Here is a 15,878-nt window from a genome sequence, read left to right as displayed (position 1 = left end):
TATCTTCTGGAGTCTGGTGCTTGGTCTTCTGCTGAGTTCACACCCGTGCCTGCACTCCTTTGAAGGTTTGGCATGTGCAGGACCTACTGTGTCATCAGTGAGCTTTTCAGAGTGTGTTGGTTACTTTTTCATATAAATAGCTGCATTCATTGTGTGGTCATAATGCATGCTTTTGGCAAACTTGGGTAAAACGATGCATTCTTTTGCACTCTGACAGTTAGCCATCATACTGACAAAGTTGACTTCTGTGCTTTCTAAGTTTGTTTCCGCCTTGGACTGGTGGCAGCAGTCATAGAGGAGGCATCCACTCCTATGAACAGATTATGAAGCGTGGTACTTTGAATTGTAGTATCTCATTATCTCATTATCTCCCAGCATGAGTCTTGGACATGATTTTGTAGCATCCTTGTCTGAAACATTTTTAGGTCATTTAACTTCTGCATTCAAAACACCCATTCTTTGCCATTTGAGGAGTCGTATCCCCAGGTTCTTGTTTGGAATGTTGCCTCCACAGACTGAATAGTCATTTCCACTCAGAGATCGTTAATCCTCTCAACGTGGGAGCGTAAATACTGATAAAATGTCAGAGAAAGATTTATGACAATCAGAAGAGGATTTCCATTTTTTTCCGGGTGTTATTTTTCGCTGAAATTTAAAAAAAAATTTTTTTTATTTTTGGCTGTGTTGGGTCTTCGTTGCTGCACGCGGGCTTTCTCTAGTTGCGGCGAGCGGGGGCTACTCTTCGTTGCAGTGCACGGGCTTCTTATTGCGGTGGCTTCTCTTGTTGCGGAGCACGGGCTCTAGGCGCGTGGGCTTCAGTAGTTGTGGCACACGGGCTTAGTTGCTCTGCAGCATGTGGGATCTTCCTGGACCAGGGCTCAAACCCGTGTCCCCTGCCTTGGCAGGCGGTTTCTTAACCACTGCGCCACCAGGGAAGTCCCATTGCCTAAATGTTTAACATGTGAAAAAAACAGTAAACCCAAAAGGTTTTTTTCCCCTCAATTCATATAGATTGTATCCACACTACAGACTCAGTAACATCTTTTGTAAAAATCCAGTTTTAGGTTTTTGTGCTTTGTGCATGCATTTTTCTGTTGTTAAAAAATGGATCCTTCTTTTAATTTTATTTAAATGTAACTGTCTTTAGCTTTTTTCCTTCGTTGTGGGCCTAGGATCATAAATTAAAATGTTGCCAATGTTAGAAGATTATAACCATCAAATGGAAACACCCAATCAATGAGGCCCCTATGAAAAGAGCTAGTAAATCTCTTCCATTGGGAGATGACCAGCCTTCAAGTGGAATGCCATTTGTATAGCAGGCCAAATATAGACAAGAAATGCAAGATATTTAAGCTATAATCCTGTAATGAATTTTATTTCCATATTCTTCTTTCAGAAACTTTAGTGTTATAGTTGTTTTTTAAGGGGAAAAAGACTACTGATGTTTTTATTTGAAAAATCAGTTCAGTGAACTGTTATTTTTATTTCTTGTGGAAGGATGTCTTCTCATTTATTTCCTATGTAAAGGGATCTGTAGACTTGGCTTGTTTTTATGCCTCAAAATGAAATGGTGCCCTTTGGGGGATGCTCCACTGGGCTGAGGGAACTTCTAGACAGTGACTCAGATCTGTAATTAGGTCTTGCTTTCCACACCCTTGTTGACTTGAAATCACTAGCCATAGACCATTTAGTCTGGGAAAGCAATACATGAATCATCTAAATTGGTGCAAGTCATCCAGAATGCTACTAAATGTTTTCCGCTCTTTATTCTGATTGAAGGAACTAGAAAGGGAGACTTGTTCTTTGAGTTTGAAGATGGGTATGTACCCATTTGTGAAAGCAAATTTCTTCCCTAGATAGAGTGAAAAGCAGTGGAACATTTGACATTTGGGTTTTGCGGGTCTGTTTTAGAACATTCCTCCGCGCTTTCTAGCCTTTCCTTTGTGAAGGGGTAGTAGTGGTTGCCAATCTTCAGCTCCAGTTTGGTCTCCCATCCATGTCTTTCAGGAAGGGAGGCCCAGGGGCTGTCTTGCTGCCGAGAGTCTCAGCTTCACTCCTGCAGCATGGTTGACGCAGGAGGGAATCCTGGAAGTTTACATTGTGTGCGTTTTGCATCTTCTAACTTGAACCACTCATCAGTGTCTCTCATATTTAGGATGGAATTTGATATCCTTTTGTTCTCTGACTTATTGACACCTGTCAGTTACCTGGCAATGAAGTGGGTGAAAGTCTTTTTTTTGGTCTTCACTGAATCATAAGTTCACTTTGTTCCAATTTATTTTAGTGCAAAACATTAAAATAATCATATTCATTCTAAAGTGGAGGACATTTGTAAGTCATTTGGGGATAAAGATAAAATGAAGACTTTTCTTAGATAGAAGGTAAGCCTTTTAATTAGGTTTTTTGGGGTTTTTTTCCTTACGGGTTTTCTCTGATGGTGCATTAGGGATCTTGCCCAGCACTTAACGTCTTATTGTTTCTGCTCTAAAGAGAAAAAGACAAGCAGATTTAGCCAGTCAGTAGCCAAAAAACCAGATTTTCAACTTGTAATGTGAGTTGACTTTTTAATACGTGGATAAATCTTTGTTTTCACATTGGAATATCTGTGAGTGGGCTTCTCAGAGGAATGCATCTTTTGACAGGAAGTAGAAGAAAGCCATAGTTCGCTGTGTAATTTTGTGTTTTGCAGGCATGACTACTGTTTTGCGTCTGTGGGTGTATGTGCACAAGCACGAGAGTTGGGTTGTCTTTGTTGGTCTGGGTCATTGCTATTTGTTATACACTGTCATGTTCATTTTGGAAAATCAGGTGTTCAAATTATAAAATTATGGTTAGCACATCTGAATTAAGTTGAAAGATTTTAGAGTGAGTTTCTAAGAAACTGATTGATAAAGTATTTCATGTCAGTGAACACCATTGATAAAATTCCTTATTACACGGTTAGTTAAGCTCTTTTCCCTGATATAAATCTTAGAGACCTTCATATTAGCAATTTAGGCTGTGTTTAAAAAGGGTGCCTGTTTACGAAGAACTTCGATCCTATTTGTCGTAAGGACTTGTTTAATACCCAATTAACCTCTCACTTAATCTCTTTTTGCAATTAGGAGCCAAGAGACCATGCTTCAGTACCAAATACAAATTACGCAAACTTATGGCCCTTAGTTTGCATATTGTGTAAATAATTGGGTCATTAGCCAACACCTAAACAGACTGGGCGTGAAAAGTTTAAGTCTAGTGGGAATTCAGCTTCACTTTATGGCTTCTAGATTACATTGTGTGAATTATTTCTTCCATGGCAGTCAATATCTCTCGTCAGTGGGTGCAGTAACAGGCCAGGTCAAGAATTCCAAAGTTCTTAACGAGTGTAGACATATCTGGAGTTTTATGCTTGATGATATCTTATCCCCTCAGTAGCAGATGCCTTCTAACTTTGTGGAAATGAAATCTCAATTTTCTAAATGAACGCAAATCCCTGGAGAAAGCTTCCCACCCTCTTTGTTTTTTGTTTTTTTTAAAATTTTCTTCTCAAATCAATTAAATAGAATTAGTCTGATCTGTACCGGTAGGTGCCCCCTCTGTACTCTGGAAAACTCTGCTAAACAGTCTGTGAAGACAGACCAGCTGTCTCTACTTCTGTCTGAATATTTGGCCCCATCCTGAAAATTTGATGGTATTCCCATTTTATTACTGCATGGTGGCCTCATTTTTAAAAAAAATTAATTTATTTTATTAATTTATTTTTGGCTGCATTGGGTCTTCGTTGCAGCGTGCGGGCTTTCTCTAGTTGTGGCGAGCGGGGGCTTCTCTTCGTTGCGGTGCGCGGGCTTCTCATTGCCGTGGCTTCTCTTGTTGTGGAGCATGGGTGCTAGGCGCATGGGCTTCAGTACCTGTGGTGCGCAGGCTCAGTAGTTGTGGTGCTCGGGCTTAGTTGCTCCGCGGCATGTGGGATCTTCCCGGACCAGGGCTCGAACCTATGTCCCCTGCCTTGACAGGCGGATTCTTAACCACTGTGCCACCAGGGAAGCCCAGTGTCCTCATTTTAAAGATGGAGACAGGGCCTCCCTGGTGGCGCAGTGGTTAAGAGTCCGCCTGCCGATGCAGGGGATGCAGGTTCGTGCCCCGGTCTGGGAGGATCCCATGTGCCGCGGAGCGGCTGGGCCCGTGAGCCATGGCCGCTGGGCCTGCGCATCCGGAGCCTGTGCTCTGCAACGGGAGAGGCCACAACAGTGAGAGGCCCGCATACAGCAAAAAAAGAAAAAAAAATAAAAAATAAAAAAATAAATAAATAAATAAAGATGGAGACATCAGTGTACATCCATTCACTCTGCAAATGCATGGAGCTTGTTGGTTATAAAGATTCAAGCCAAGGCCCAGCATTCATTGTGGCTAAAATTCTGTTCTTTTATTGTATTTTGCTAATCATTTGGAGTAATATCCATTTGGTTGTATTTGTTTGAAGTATCCAGAAAACCTCTGGAAAACACTCCAGAAAACACTCTGTTCCTCTCAAATTTAAAAAATAACTTTTCGGGCTTCCCTGGTGGCGCAGTGGTTGAGAGTCCGCCGCCGATGCAGGGGACAGGGGTTCGTGCCGCGGTCCGGGAGGATCCCACATGCCGCGGAGCAGCTGGGCCCGTGAGCCATGGCCGCTGAGCCTGTGCGTCCGGAGCCTGTGCTCCGCAACGGGAGAGGCCACAGCAGTGAGAGGCCCGCGTACCGCAAAAAAAAAAAAAAAAAAAAAAACTTTTCCAAAAACAATACATACCTATGAAAATGTGGAAAGTACAACCAAACATAAAATGAAGATGAAAATGAAAAGCATCTGTGATTTCACCACCCAGAAGTAGCTGTGGTTAACCTGAGCTAATAATGTGTTCTCACAGAACACAGAGCACACCATTAAAAGGGTGGTACAGGGAGACCCACACCAATTATTAGTGAAGGAGTAACCTGGGTGGGGGCACCCAGAAATTCTTAAATACCTGTATATGGAATGTGTTAAACATAATATCATCTGAACGTCAAGTATTTATATCCAGAGGCTGTTGACATTTCATTGTAGGATAAAGAGGGAGCCTTTTTAAAGGGAAGCTGGGCTCTGGCCTATTCTGGTTAGCTTTTGTTTTTAACAGTTTTAGGGAAAGATTTTTGGTGTAGGGTGTATTTCTCTATGTAGGCCTGTGGTTTTGTTTTGTTTGTTTTTAAGTGAAGGAGTCTTATAAAGTATGCCGTTATATAGGAAGAGGAATACTATATCTTTAAAAGAAATATCTCCGTTCCCCTGATAGAAAGATAGGAGAAAAAAGGCAAGTGACCCAAGGCTGCATACGGTAATTCTCCAAGGGTAGTTGAATTCAGGGTCCCTCCTGGACTTGTTTTTGATATGGTATATCTGTCCCCTGCCTCATTCTGTCTGATGTACCCCCTCCTCTCTGCTCCCTCTCCTGTCCCGTAACTTAAACAATGCAACATTGCAGAGCACAAGGAACTCTGCACTGACTCACATCTCCATTATCCCACTTCATGCTTCAGTTTACAGTAAGTCCGGTTATTGTCTGGTTTTCAAATCATCACACCACAAGGAAGCAACAGACATCTCCCTGGATCTGAAACTATTTGCCCTTTATGGTGTTTTTTGGATTGTTTCTGAGGATTTGTTTGCTGGCCTCTTTCTCTGAGGCTCAAAATAACTTGGTATGTATGCCACAGCCCTCTTAGCTTCCAGAGGGCTTCTTTTAAGTGTTTGTCCATAACAGAAACATTCTCTATGAGCAGGGATCCACTTCAACCAGTTGGCCAGTAATCACCCCCAGAGTTTCTTGTGCTGAAGCCTTTGTGGTGTAAACAGAGCAAATGATGAGAGCTTTGTCCTTTGTCCCCTCTTCCAAGGAAAGAGTGTAAAAGTTGTTTTAAACGAAGTCTGAATTTTGTTATCACTCGGTTTTGGCCCTGTGTCCATTTAGATTTTAGCCTGGGATTCTTTGGCAAACTGCATCCCTGGAAGAAAATGAGGATTTCTAAAAGAATTGTTGTTTCAGCAGCTGTTAATGTTAGTAAGAACACAGCACTGTCTTTGAAGACTCTTTAGACAGCAACAGCATGCGGGATTTCACTTTTGCGACGTTAGTCTCTTCCACTGAGAGACTGATTTGAATTATATTAGTCAAATAGCGTCCAGTTTTAAATTATTTTATAATTTTGTATTGTTGGAAAACACTCAAACTTTGATTCCTGGGTGTTATAGTGTGTTTTTAGTTTTAGGCATCAAATTAAGATCTTTGCATTTAAATGGTTGAAGAAAGCAAATTTTAATTTGTTTTCAAAATATTATCATTAATAAATAGTGATCCTATCTTTTCTGCCTGTTTTACTTATGGGTGGCTTCATGGGACTTTTAGACTTTGCATGATCGTGTTTAATATTCTGAACTGTTGTCTTTGTATTCACAATGCTGGGGGGTGTGTGTATCAGTTGATTTTCTTGCATAACACTCATTAGATTTATTTCAGATTGATTTCAAATTTATTTATTTTATTCTCAGACCCAATGCTAAAGTTATAAATAAAGAAACCTCCCTATTTTTTAATTTGCTACTTGGACTCTTAACACGTTATAACACTCTCTCTTTATCAGTGGGTTCCTGATTCTGTTAAGTTCACTACTCCTTCACAAAGATAGCTTGATAGGGTTTTGTTTGTTTGTTTCAGATAAGATTCCAATGTAATTTCTTCTCCAAAAGGATTTGGGTAAGTCATTTACAGTTGGTCTCCCCATCCTCATTCTCATTCCTTCAAAATGGGTTATCTTTTTACCTTTTCTTCCCCATTTCCTTCCCTTTTTTTTTTTTTTTTTTGATATGAAAGACATGGGGGGCAGCTGGTAGGAAGAGTGGGGAGGAGTTTGACTTTGTTCTAAGTGGAGGATGGGAATAAAGTCAAGTTCAGGTAAAGAATGAAGGGGTCAACCTGATGTGGGAAGAAAATTAGAAAAGAGTTCAGGTGAGGAATTTGTAGTCTTAAAAAGTAACCCACCACAGAGGAATTGCTAACTCTGCCATTGCTTCTTTTTTGACCTGAAATAATACCAGGTAGCTACCATTTTCTAAGCAAGGTCTGAGGGCATCTTTAAGCAGTAGCTAATTTGTCCATGTTTTGTTTTGCTTTTCATAGTAGATGCTCAGTTAATAGAAAGTTTGATTGACTTGCTGACGTGTTAACTGCAGGGAAAAAATAGGCTCACTCTTTTTTTAAAACAGCCATTCTAATTTCTGACCAGATGGATTCCTCCTTCATTAATTCTGTGAGGAGGCTGTGATATAAGTTGAATACCCTTTTTTAAAAATCAAATCTTCTTCTCTAATGTTATTTAGTAGGATCTCTTTTTCTCTAGGGGAGTGAGAAGTGAGAAGTTACTTTCTCTTCATGTTTCAAAGTAAAAGGCTGTACTGTTTCCTAGTTCCCAGAGAGGTGATTTCCAACCATTCTTACACTCAGTTTTGGGGGTACATTAGTCCTCCATAAATTGGTGGGATTAAAACTATGTTCTGAAATTTTGCCATATTCTTTGAGGTTCTTGGAGTCCCCTAGTAGTTGTCTGAAACCACAGTTGGGAATCACTGCGTGAGGAATAATCCTTTCACCTGTTAGGTGGGGATATCGTCCTTGGCAGGGAAGGCGGTCATCTGGCAGAATGGGATCTGGACTTGAGCGTTTCTTTTCTGCCTTCTCTTATTGCTACTTCAGATCTCTCTGTCTTCATTACTAGGGCTCTAAATTTCATTGTCAAGTTCATTTTTTTCCAAATGTTATAAAATAGAGGCAGGGTCATGATGCTTTTTGGAGTTTGTGTCTGTTTTTGGTATTTCTGGATACAAAAGGACAAAGTTGGCCCCTTCCTATACGTTTCAATGCTTGAAGAACAATCAAAAAATAAAGAAAAAAAAGTCTGGTTTCTTAGTAGTTATTGTCTTTCTTTTCCAGACTCCCCTTTTTTTGGTTGTGTTTATTGCATGTAGTTCACCACTAACTGCAGTCATGGGATGTTGCTTTCAAATTAGGTCTGCAAGATAGTTGTTTAGTTACTGTTTTTCAGCACAAGAGAAGATGCAGTTATTTTGATTTTGTGAGTATTTTCCCTCTAAGGGCAGAGGGCCACATGCTCTTTGGTGCTGGGATACTTCCTACAGTTCTGAGTGGACTTGGCCTATTTTTCCAAATGAGATAATAAATACAAAAATGCTCTCTAGTAAACTGTAAAGTGTCATAAATGGGAGAAGATGTTGTTGTTACAGTTATTCTCTGCTTGAGTGGCCAACTATAAATATTCTCTGTTCAGTTCTTGACCTCCATCTGAGAACCGGCTGCTTTTGACATTCGTTTCCAGGGAATAGCTACTTCTTGATTAGGCCAGCTTTTACCTACTTGGACCTTTTGCAGAAGAAAAAGCTTCACACATTGAACAAATGTAGTTTATATTACATTCAAGCTAGTGGTTGGTATTTCATAATATTTACAAAGAGAGGAGTCACTGCCCTTTATATATGGCAATAAGTTTCTATTGGCAATGACCATGAAGTTCCCGGCCCCATGAAAAATAACTGGCTCTTGGAATTACTCTTTCAGGTCTCCATTTCACTTCCTATTCAGCGAGAGGACGCTTTCTCTGGCAGATGGACTTGTAGTTTTTGTTGAGCTTTCACACAGAATACAGCTTGTGTGTGTGTGTGTGTGTGTGTGTGTGTGTGTGTGTGTGTGTGTGTGTGTGATTTAACTCTTCACCCTCAGGCTTTTCAATTTGTGTACATTGATATTCTTGTGGAGAGCTATATGACCTAGACTACAGAAAGAGAACTTGCAAGGAGAATTAAAGGTGGAGAGAGACATTTCCTTCCCCTGTCTTCCAGAGTAGCTGGAAAGCGGAACTGTTGTGAAGTCCCCAACCCCCTGTGGGTGAAGAGATGCTGCTTCTGCCGCAGATATCATCTGAGCGGGTGCCTCATCCCTGGGGCGATGCCAGGTGGCATTTGGAAGCTGGCCTAAAAACTGCTTCTTCATTGGCAGCAGCTCCTCATGAGAAATGCTTTCCTTCATCTCATAGTAAACCAGTGCTGACTCTAATGGGGAGCTCTAAAAAGACCGCATCATGGAGATTTGACATTCCTTGTAGCTGGCCAGTAGTTTACCTTCACAAGCCTCTTGGAATTTGTTTCAAAACACCAATCGCTCACTGTCAGCGGCTTGCTCCACTGAGGGGAAGAGATGAGCTGGTTATTGCATGTCTTCTAAGACTGCTTGATTGGAGGGACATTTCTCAGCTCACTCTGTCTGTTCTTTCCTTTCCAATGTGTATGGAACTTAAATTCTGTGAAAGACTGTAATAAAGTTGATTCCTAGAATTTGCTTTCCAGAATTTTGGATTTTTGTAAAGTACAGTGTTAGCTAGGGAAGACAAAAAAGTTGTGTCAGTTATCTTGGAAGTAATATCTTTGTTGAATAAGAAAAAGAAGGATATACTAGCAGTGGAAACACTTGATTTGCCCCGAGGAAAACACTTTAGCTCTTCTTAGGTTAGAATTCTCCTCCTTCAAAAGAGAGATGATATTAAACTTATCAGTTATTTAGACATTTTAAATTGTTTGAAATTAGGGTAAAATCATATAGTGTTCAAAAAGGGGACTCAAATATACAGAGAAAGGGAAGTCTAAGTTGTAGCTTCTACAGAAAACAGAACTTGTTCTTGTTATGTGTAATTTTTTATCTCCACCTTTAGTGAGAATAATTCATACTCCATATGAGGTCAGTTAGCTTCTTTATTGGGCCATTTGTTAAGTTCTACCTATTGGCAAGTAAATTAACCTAGAGAGCATGTTCTGTATTTAGAATGTTTGACTAATGAAAGGATTCTAATGTTTATTAGTCTGTGACATACAGTTTAAGTATAAGTAAATAAAGGCCCAAATGCATAGTTGTTTGTCAGAGATAACAAAACAAGTCATTTAAAGAGCAGGAAACAGACGGACCCTTGCATACTTCGTTCTTTAAAAGTTAATCCATGTTGACAAAATGCATATATCATTCAAAAGAGAAATTCGAGTCTTTTGCCAGATAGTCTCTCCTTATTTTAGGCAAGTATTATAGTGGTCCCACAGTACCCACTCAAGGCTGTCCATTCAATACATTTTCCATCAGATGGCGCAAAAGAATAGACCGACTATTGGGTTAAGGGAGAGGAAGGAGTTGAAGGCAGCTTTGTTGCCAGCCCAGGGATCCGCCACGCTGGAGAATAAACTTACTTCTCAGCACCCAGCTCCTCCTTTCCTCTGTGCTCCATGCTGAGTGAGGTCCTGTGCCTTCCCACAGTTGAACTCTTCACCCTGTCTGTGGGTGCTGGGACACTGTGGTCCCCTCTCCTTCTCCAGATGTGAATTCTCTAGCCCTGGCATTCCCGTCTTTCCTCCCCCTTCATCTCTTCAGGCTTTTTCTTTGCCTGTAAACATCCTTCAGCTCTGTCTCTCTCCAGCAGAACTCTTTCTCACCCCCTCTCAGATCTCTCATTCTCTCTTTCTTGTTTCCAGTGTAGGAGAAACAAAAAGTAGGGGAGGGAGAGGATTAGTCCACCACTCTTATATACCTTAATTCTTCTAGAGTTTCGGGGATTTTATGGGTGGGGGGCTCATTTATAATATACATGAAATAAAATGCATAGGTCTTAAGTGTTCTAAGATTGGGTTGTTTCTAGTTATTATTGGCTGTTATGAATAAGGCTGCTATAAGCATTTTTACAAAGTCATTTTGTAGACATATTATTTTCATACCTCTTGGGTAAATACCTAGGAATAGAATTGTTGGATCATAGAGTAGATGTATGTTTGACTATATAAGAAACTGCCAAACTGTTTTTCCAAACTGGTTGTGCCATTTTATACTTGAGCAAGGAATTATGTGTGAGGGTTCCAGTTGCTTTATGTTCTTACTAGTGTTTAGTATTGTCAGCTCTTTGTGTGTGTGTGTTGGAAGGCAGAGATATTGAGTAGTATCCTCCGAACTGAGAAGAAACTTTGAGACTGAAAAATGAAACAGGCAGCTCCAGAAAATGCAGTTATGAAGTTTATTGTAGGTAACTTACCCACAAGCAGGATTGGGCGGATGGTGATCCAGAGGCATTCGCAGCTGCATATGGTGCTGCCAAAAGAGGTACAGGGGGATGTAACGGGGACCAAAGCTAAAAATAGAAGCTGACTACCAAGGGAGAAGAAGTCCACACCTACGGGAACCAGGGATTCCCCCCTCCCCACCGACCCTGGGGGTCTCATGACCATCTGTGTCAGCAAAAAGCATTCTTCAGTTTTCATATCAGATGAAGGCAAGGGTAAAGTTGATAGGGCATCTACCTGCCTTGGGTGCATTCCTTGTGATCAGGCAAAAGCTCGGTCACACAAAGGGGAGGGTGGGTAGGACTTCGGGCCTAGGATGGAGCTGGTAAGCTGGAGTCTGTGTGGTTCAGCCACACAGTTTGTTTTTTTTATTTTAACTGTTCTGGTGGGGTGAGTGTGAAATAGTATCTCGTTGTGATTTTAATTTGTGTTTTCCTGATGTGTAATGATTTTGTGGATCTTTTCATGTGCTTATTGGCCATTCATCTTTTTTTGCAGTATCTTCAAGTCTTGATTGTTTTTCTAAAATATTATTGAATTACCTTTTTTGAATTGTAAGATTTTAAATATATATTACCTCTGTATGTTTAAATAACATATAAATGTGTACCCATATAGAATGTGTACATACATATGGTGTGTATATGTGTATATATACATATATATTTATATTTTCTGTTTTGGATTTTTAAAAATTGAACTATAGTTGATATACAGTATTATATAAGTTTCAGGTATACAACATAATGATTCATAATTTTTAAAGATTATACTTCTTTTATGGTTATTATAAAATATTGGCTATATTCCCTGTGCTATATAATATATCCTTGTAGCTTATTTATTTTATACATAGTAGTTTTTACCTATTAAGCCCCTACCTCTACCTCCCCCCTCCCCCCTTCCCTCTTCCCACTGGTAACCACTAGTTTGTTCTCTGTATCTGTGAGTCTGCTTCTTTTTTTGTTATATTTACTAGTTTGTTGTATTTTTTTAGATTCCACATATAAGTGATATCATACAGTATTTGTCTTTCTCTGTCTCACTGACTTCACTCCGTATGATAATCTCTTGGTCCATCCATCCATGGTGCTGCAAATGGCATCATTTCATTCTTTTTTATGGCTAATATTCCTGTGTGTGTGTGTGTCTATGTGTATGTATATATATACACATACACACACACACACCACATCTTCTTTATCCATTCCTCTGTTGATGGCCTGGCAATTGTAAATAGTGCTGCTATGAACATTGAGGTTCATGTATCTTTTCAAATTAGTGTTTTTGGTTTATTTTGGATATATACCCAGGAGTGGAATTGCTGGGTCATATGCTAGTTCTGTTTTTAGTTTTTTGAGAAACCTCCATACAGTTTTCCATAGTGGCTGCACCATTTTACATTCCTACCAACAGTGTACAAGGGTTCCCACTTCTCCACATTCTTGCCAACGTTTGTTACTGTGTTCTTTTTGATGATAGCCACAAAATGAGGTGATACCTCATTGTGGTTTTAATTTGTGTTTCTCTGATGACTAATGATATTTATTTAGTATCTTTTCATGTGCCTGTTGGCCATCTGCAGTTCCTCTTTGGAAAAATGGCTATTCAGGTATTACACCCATTTTTTAATTGGGTTATTTGTTTTTTTGATATTGAGTTGTATGAGCTGTTTATATATTTTGGATATTAACCCTTTATTGTTCATGTCATTTGCAAATATTTTCTCCCATTCAGTAGGTTGTCTTTTCATTTTGTTGATGATTTCCTTTGCTGTGCAAAAGTTTTTAAGTTTAATTAGGTCCCATTTATTTATTTTTGCTTTTATTTCCTTTGCTTTGAGAGAGAGAGAGATTAATATTCTTAATGGTATCTCTTGATAAGGAGAAGGTTTAATTTTAAGTCAATTTATAATTTTTCATGGTTAGCGCTTTACTATGTGTTATCCAAGAAATCCTTGCCTATCTAATATTGGGAAGATGTTTTTCTGTATTTACTTGAAGATGCTTCAGGGTTTTATCTTTTACATTTAGATTGATATCTTTAATTTTTTGTGTATGAAATATGGTAATTGTCGAGGTGGTTTCCACCCCCCCCCATCTGTATATCCATTACCATTTATTTGCTTAAAAAGATTTTTTTCTCCTTGAACTGAGTTGGTGTCTTGGTTGAAAATCAACTGACCATACGTGTATAAGTCTATTCCTGGACTGTTTTCTACTTCTCTTTGTTTTCTGTCTCATTTCCCAAGGAGTTACTCTTTTTCTTCTTCATTTTGGTTCTCCCGCTTCCATGAAAATAGCTTCTTCTCTTTTACTGTTTTTTCTTCTCATTCATTTATTTTTATATTGAACATTTAATGAGCAGGTACTTTGTGACTGTGCTGGTATCTGGGACTGTACAGGTTGATGAGAGTTGATCTCTGCCCCAAAAGAACTCACTGTAAAGTGTGGAAAGTGCTTTGAAAGAATGGGATCCTTGGATTCCCTGGAAAGGATGGAAAGGGCTGATCTCTGCCCCCAAAAAACTCACTGTAAAGTGTGGAAAGTGCTTTGAAAGAATGGGATCCTTGGATTCCCTGAAAAGGATGGACATCTCACCTGGTCTGGTGGTCAGAGAGAAGACCTGCTGGCGGAGATGACGGTGCTGCCTCCTGTTCCCCTTCATGGGAAAAGGCCCAGGACTAGGGATTGGTTCTTTTTTATTCCTCCTCTGCATGTTCTCACACCTGTTCTCAGTTGTTTCTGTGTCATCTCTCTGGGCACAATTTCCAAATCCAGCTAGAGGAATAGTTGTCAGAATTATACTGTGGTGCTTATTGCTTTGTTCCTTATGTGGTTTTATGTAAAGAACTCCCCTAATAACTCGTTAGCACTGGACAGTAGTAATTTGTCTTAATCTTTAGAGACTCTGTAGAATTTTATATGCATCAGAAACTTAAAGATATTTTTGCAGAAAGGAGCTCATTGAAAACTTTTTTGTGGGTTCATTTGTATCTTACATTTCATTACTGGATAGGTTTTTAAAATTAACTTAATTATGAAAATACTTTCAGAGTATGTTACTTTTCCAGCATAATTCTTTTTGTTGAAATATTCCTGCCTAGGTCTCCTTTCCCTCCAGCTGCTGGGCAGTAGGATGGCTCTCTGGCTTGTGACTGTGGGCACAGCAGACTCTTTGTTTGGAGAACACATGTCCTTGAGCGCCCTGTCTTCAAGACTCCTACCTGGAGTTTTTCATTTCATTTTTTCACCTTAACGGTGTCTGCTTTTCTCTGTTTGTCAGCATGCCTCTCAGTAAAAAGCTCTGCATATCCTTATAAAGCCACAATGACATCACAGAACACATTTTTTAAAACGATTAATGTGTTTTCGGATCATTAAATTCTAAAGCTATAAATAGTGTCTTAACACTAATGGAATAGATATGTGAAGCATCGTTTAGTGATTTCACTGGAATGAAGGTGAAGCAATTAACTGCATTTAAAAATATATAAATTAAAATATGTATCTCTTGCTTCAGGCAATTATATGCAACTTAGTATCCATTAAATGTGTCTGTATAGCTTTACTGTGCTTAAGCATAATGTCAGAAGTCTGTAAACCCAATTATGTTATGAAGTTTGCTATCAGCATTTTTTTCATTGAATTTCTATCATTTACAAAATTTAAATTACTTTGAAAGATAAAGAAATGATCTTTTATTACTAATGGATTTTAAAATTTACATCCTTACAGAAAGGAATGTAGTGATTATAGAAGGTATTTATATAGCAGATAAAATTATTGTATATGAGTATTTTTTACATACATAAAAATATGATGATATTTTTTGAGTGCCCTGAAAATGTACTTAGCGGCAGTCAATCAACAGGAGAGTCGATGTTTTAAGGGTGATTTACATTAGGATGTTTAAATTTCTAATATTGTTAGTTAAAAATAAAACAAATTTGCTATTCAGTATAAAAGTAAAATGAAAAGGCATAATGATATAATAAGACATTGCTTAAGCTGTTTGATCAGAAACCTTTGACCCTGACTCTTCTGAGGTTTTTATTATTGTTTTTATTTTAAAACTCAAGTCTGCCTTTTCTGTTTCTTTTTCTTTACATATAATTTAAAATGCTTCACGTTTATTAAACTTAGTAAGAGTTCAAAGTGATCCAGCATGTGAGTGTTTTTAAGTGCTAGAGAAGAATTTGGGAAGTCCTTTTGAAGAGTGACTATGCCCCTACAAAAGGGACCCTACGGAGGGGCCCACAATGGGGGCGGTCCATTTATCAGTAGAGTAGGGTTTACTAGGTATAATTTATTCTCATTAATTGCTTCTCTCTGAAATTCTACCGTTTCAATTATCTTATCTTTTAGACAGAGTCTTTTTTTGGTGAGAAAGCATCCTTTTTTTTTTTTTAATGTATTTTTTGAAATGCCCAAGTCTTCTTGTTCTCTCTAGCCAGGATGCTTATCCTCATAGGGATGAAGATGTCCCACAGGGGAGCCAGGTAATTCTGCTATGGCCATTCCAAGCCCTAGACCTCTTTTGATTATTTCTCATGTTTCATTCTCTTACTTTCTCTGCCCAGATTGGCCAGATAGAGTTAGATTTTACAAGGTCTGCTGCAAACATTTGATATTTTCAATCACAAGTTGACCAATTGGGAGGCTTCTATTTAGTTACTTGAACTAGGTCACCAGACACATTGTATTAATCCCATAGTTTAAATGGG

The 15,878-nt window shown here is 39.0% G+C and overlaps 1 protein-coding gene across 7 annotated transcripts in view; it reads left to right on the top strand.

Moving 5' to 3' along the window:
* The first annotated feature begins 6,728 nt into the window (after positions 1-6,728).
* The window catches only part of SIPA1L1 (signal induced proliferation associated 1 like 1), a 186,746-nt gene continuing 177,596 nt past the window's right edge, over positions 6,729-15,878 (top strand). For all 7 annotated transcript variants that reach the window (XM_060095913.1, XM_060095912.1, XM_060095911.1 and 4 more), the window contains exon 1: positions 6,729-6,746. The gene's annotated coding sequence lies outside the window, so the exon portion shown is untranslated. The remainder of the gene's footprint in view (positions 6,747-15,878) is intronic.

Source organism: Mesoplodon densirostris, chromosome 4 (genome assembly GCF_025265405.1).
Source record: "Mesoplodon densirostris isolate mMesDen1 chromosome 4, mMesDen1 primary haplotype, whole genome shotgun sequence".
NCBI lineage: Eukaryota > Metazoa > Chordata > Mammalia > Artiodactyla > Ziphiidae > Mesoplodon > Mesoplodon densirostris.
This window is presented reverse-complemented; position numbering and strand designations above follow the sequence as displayed.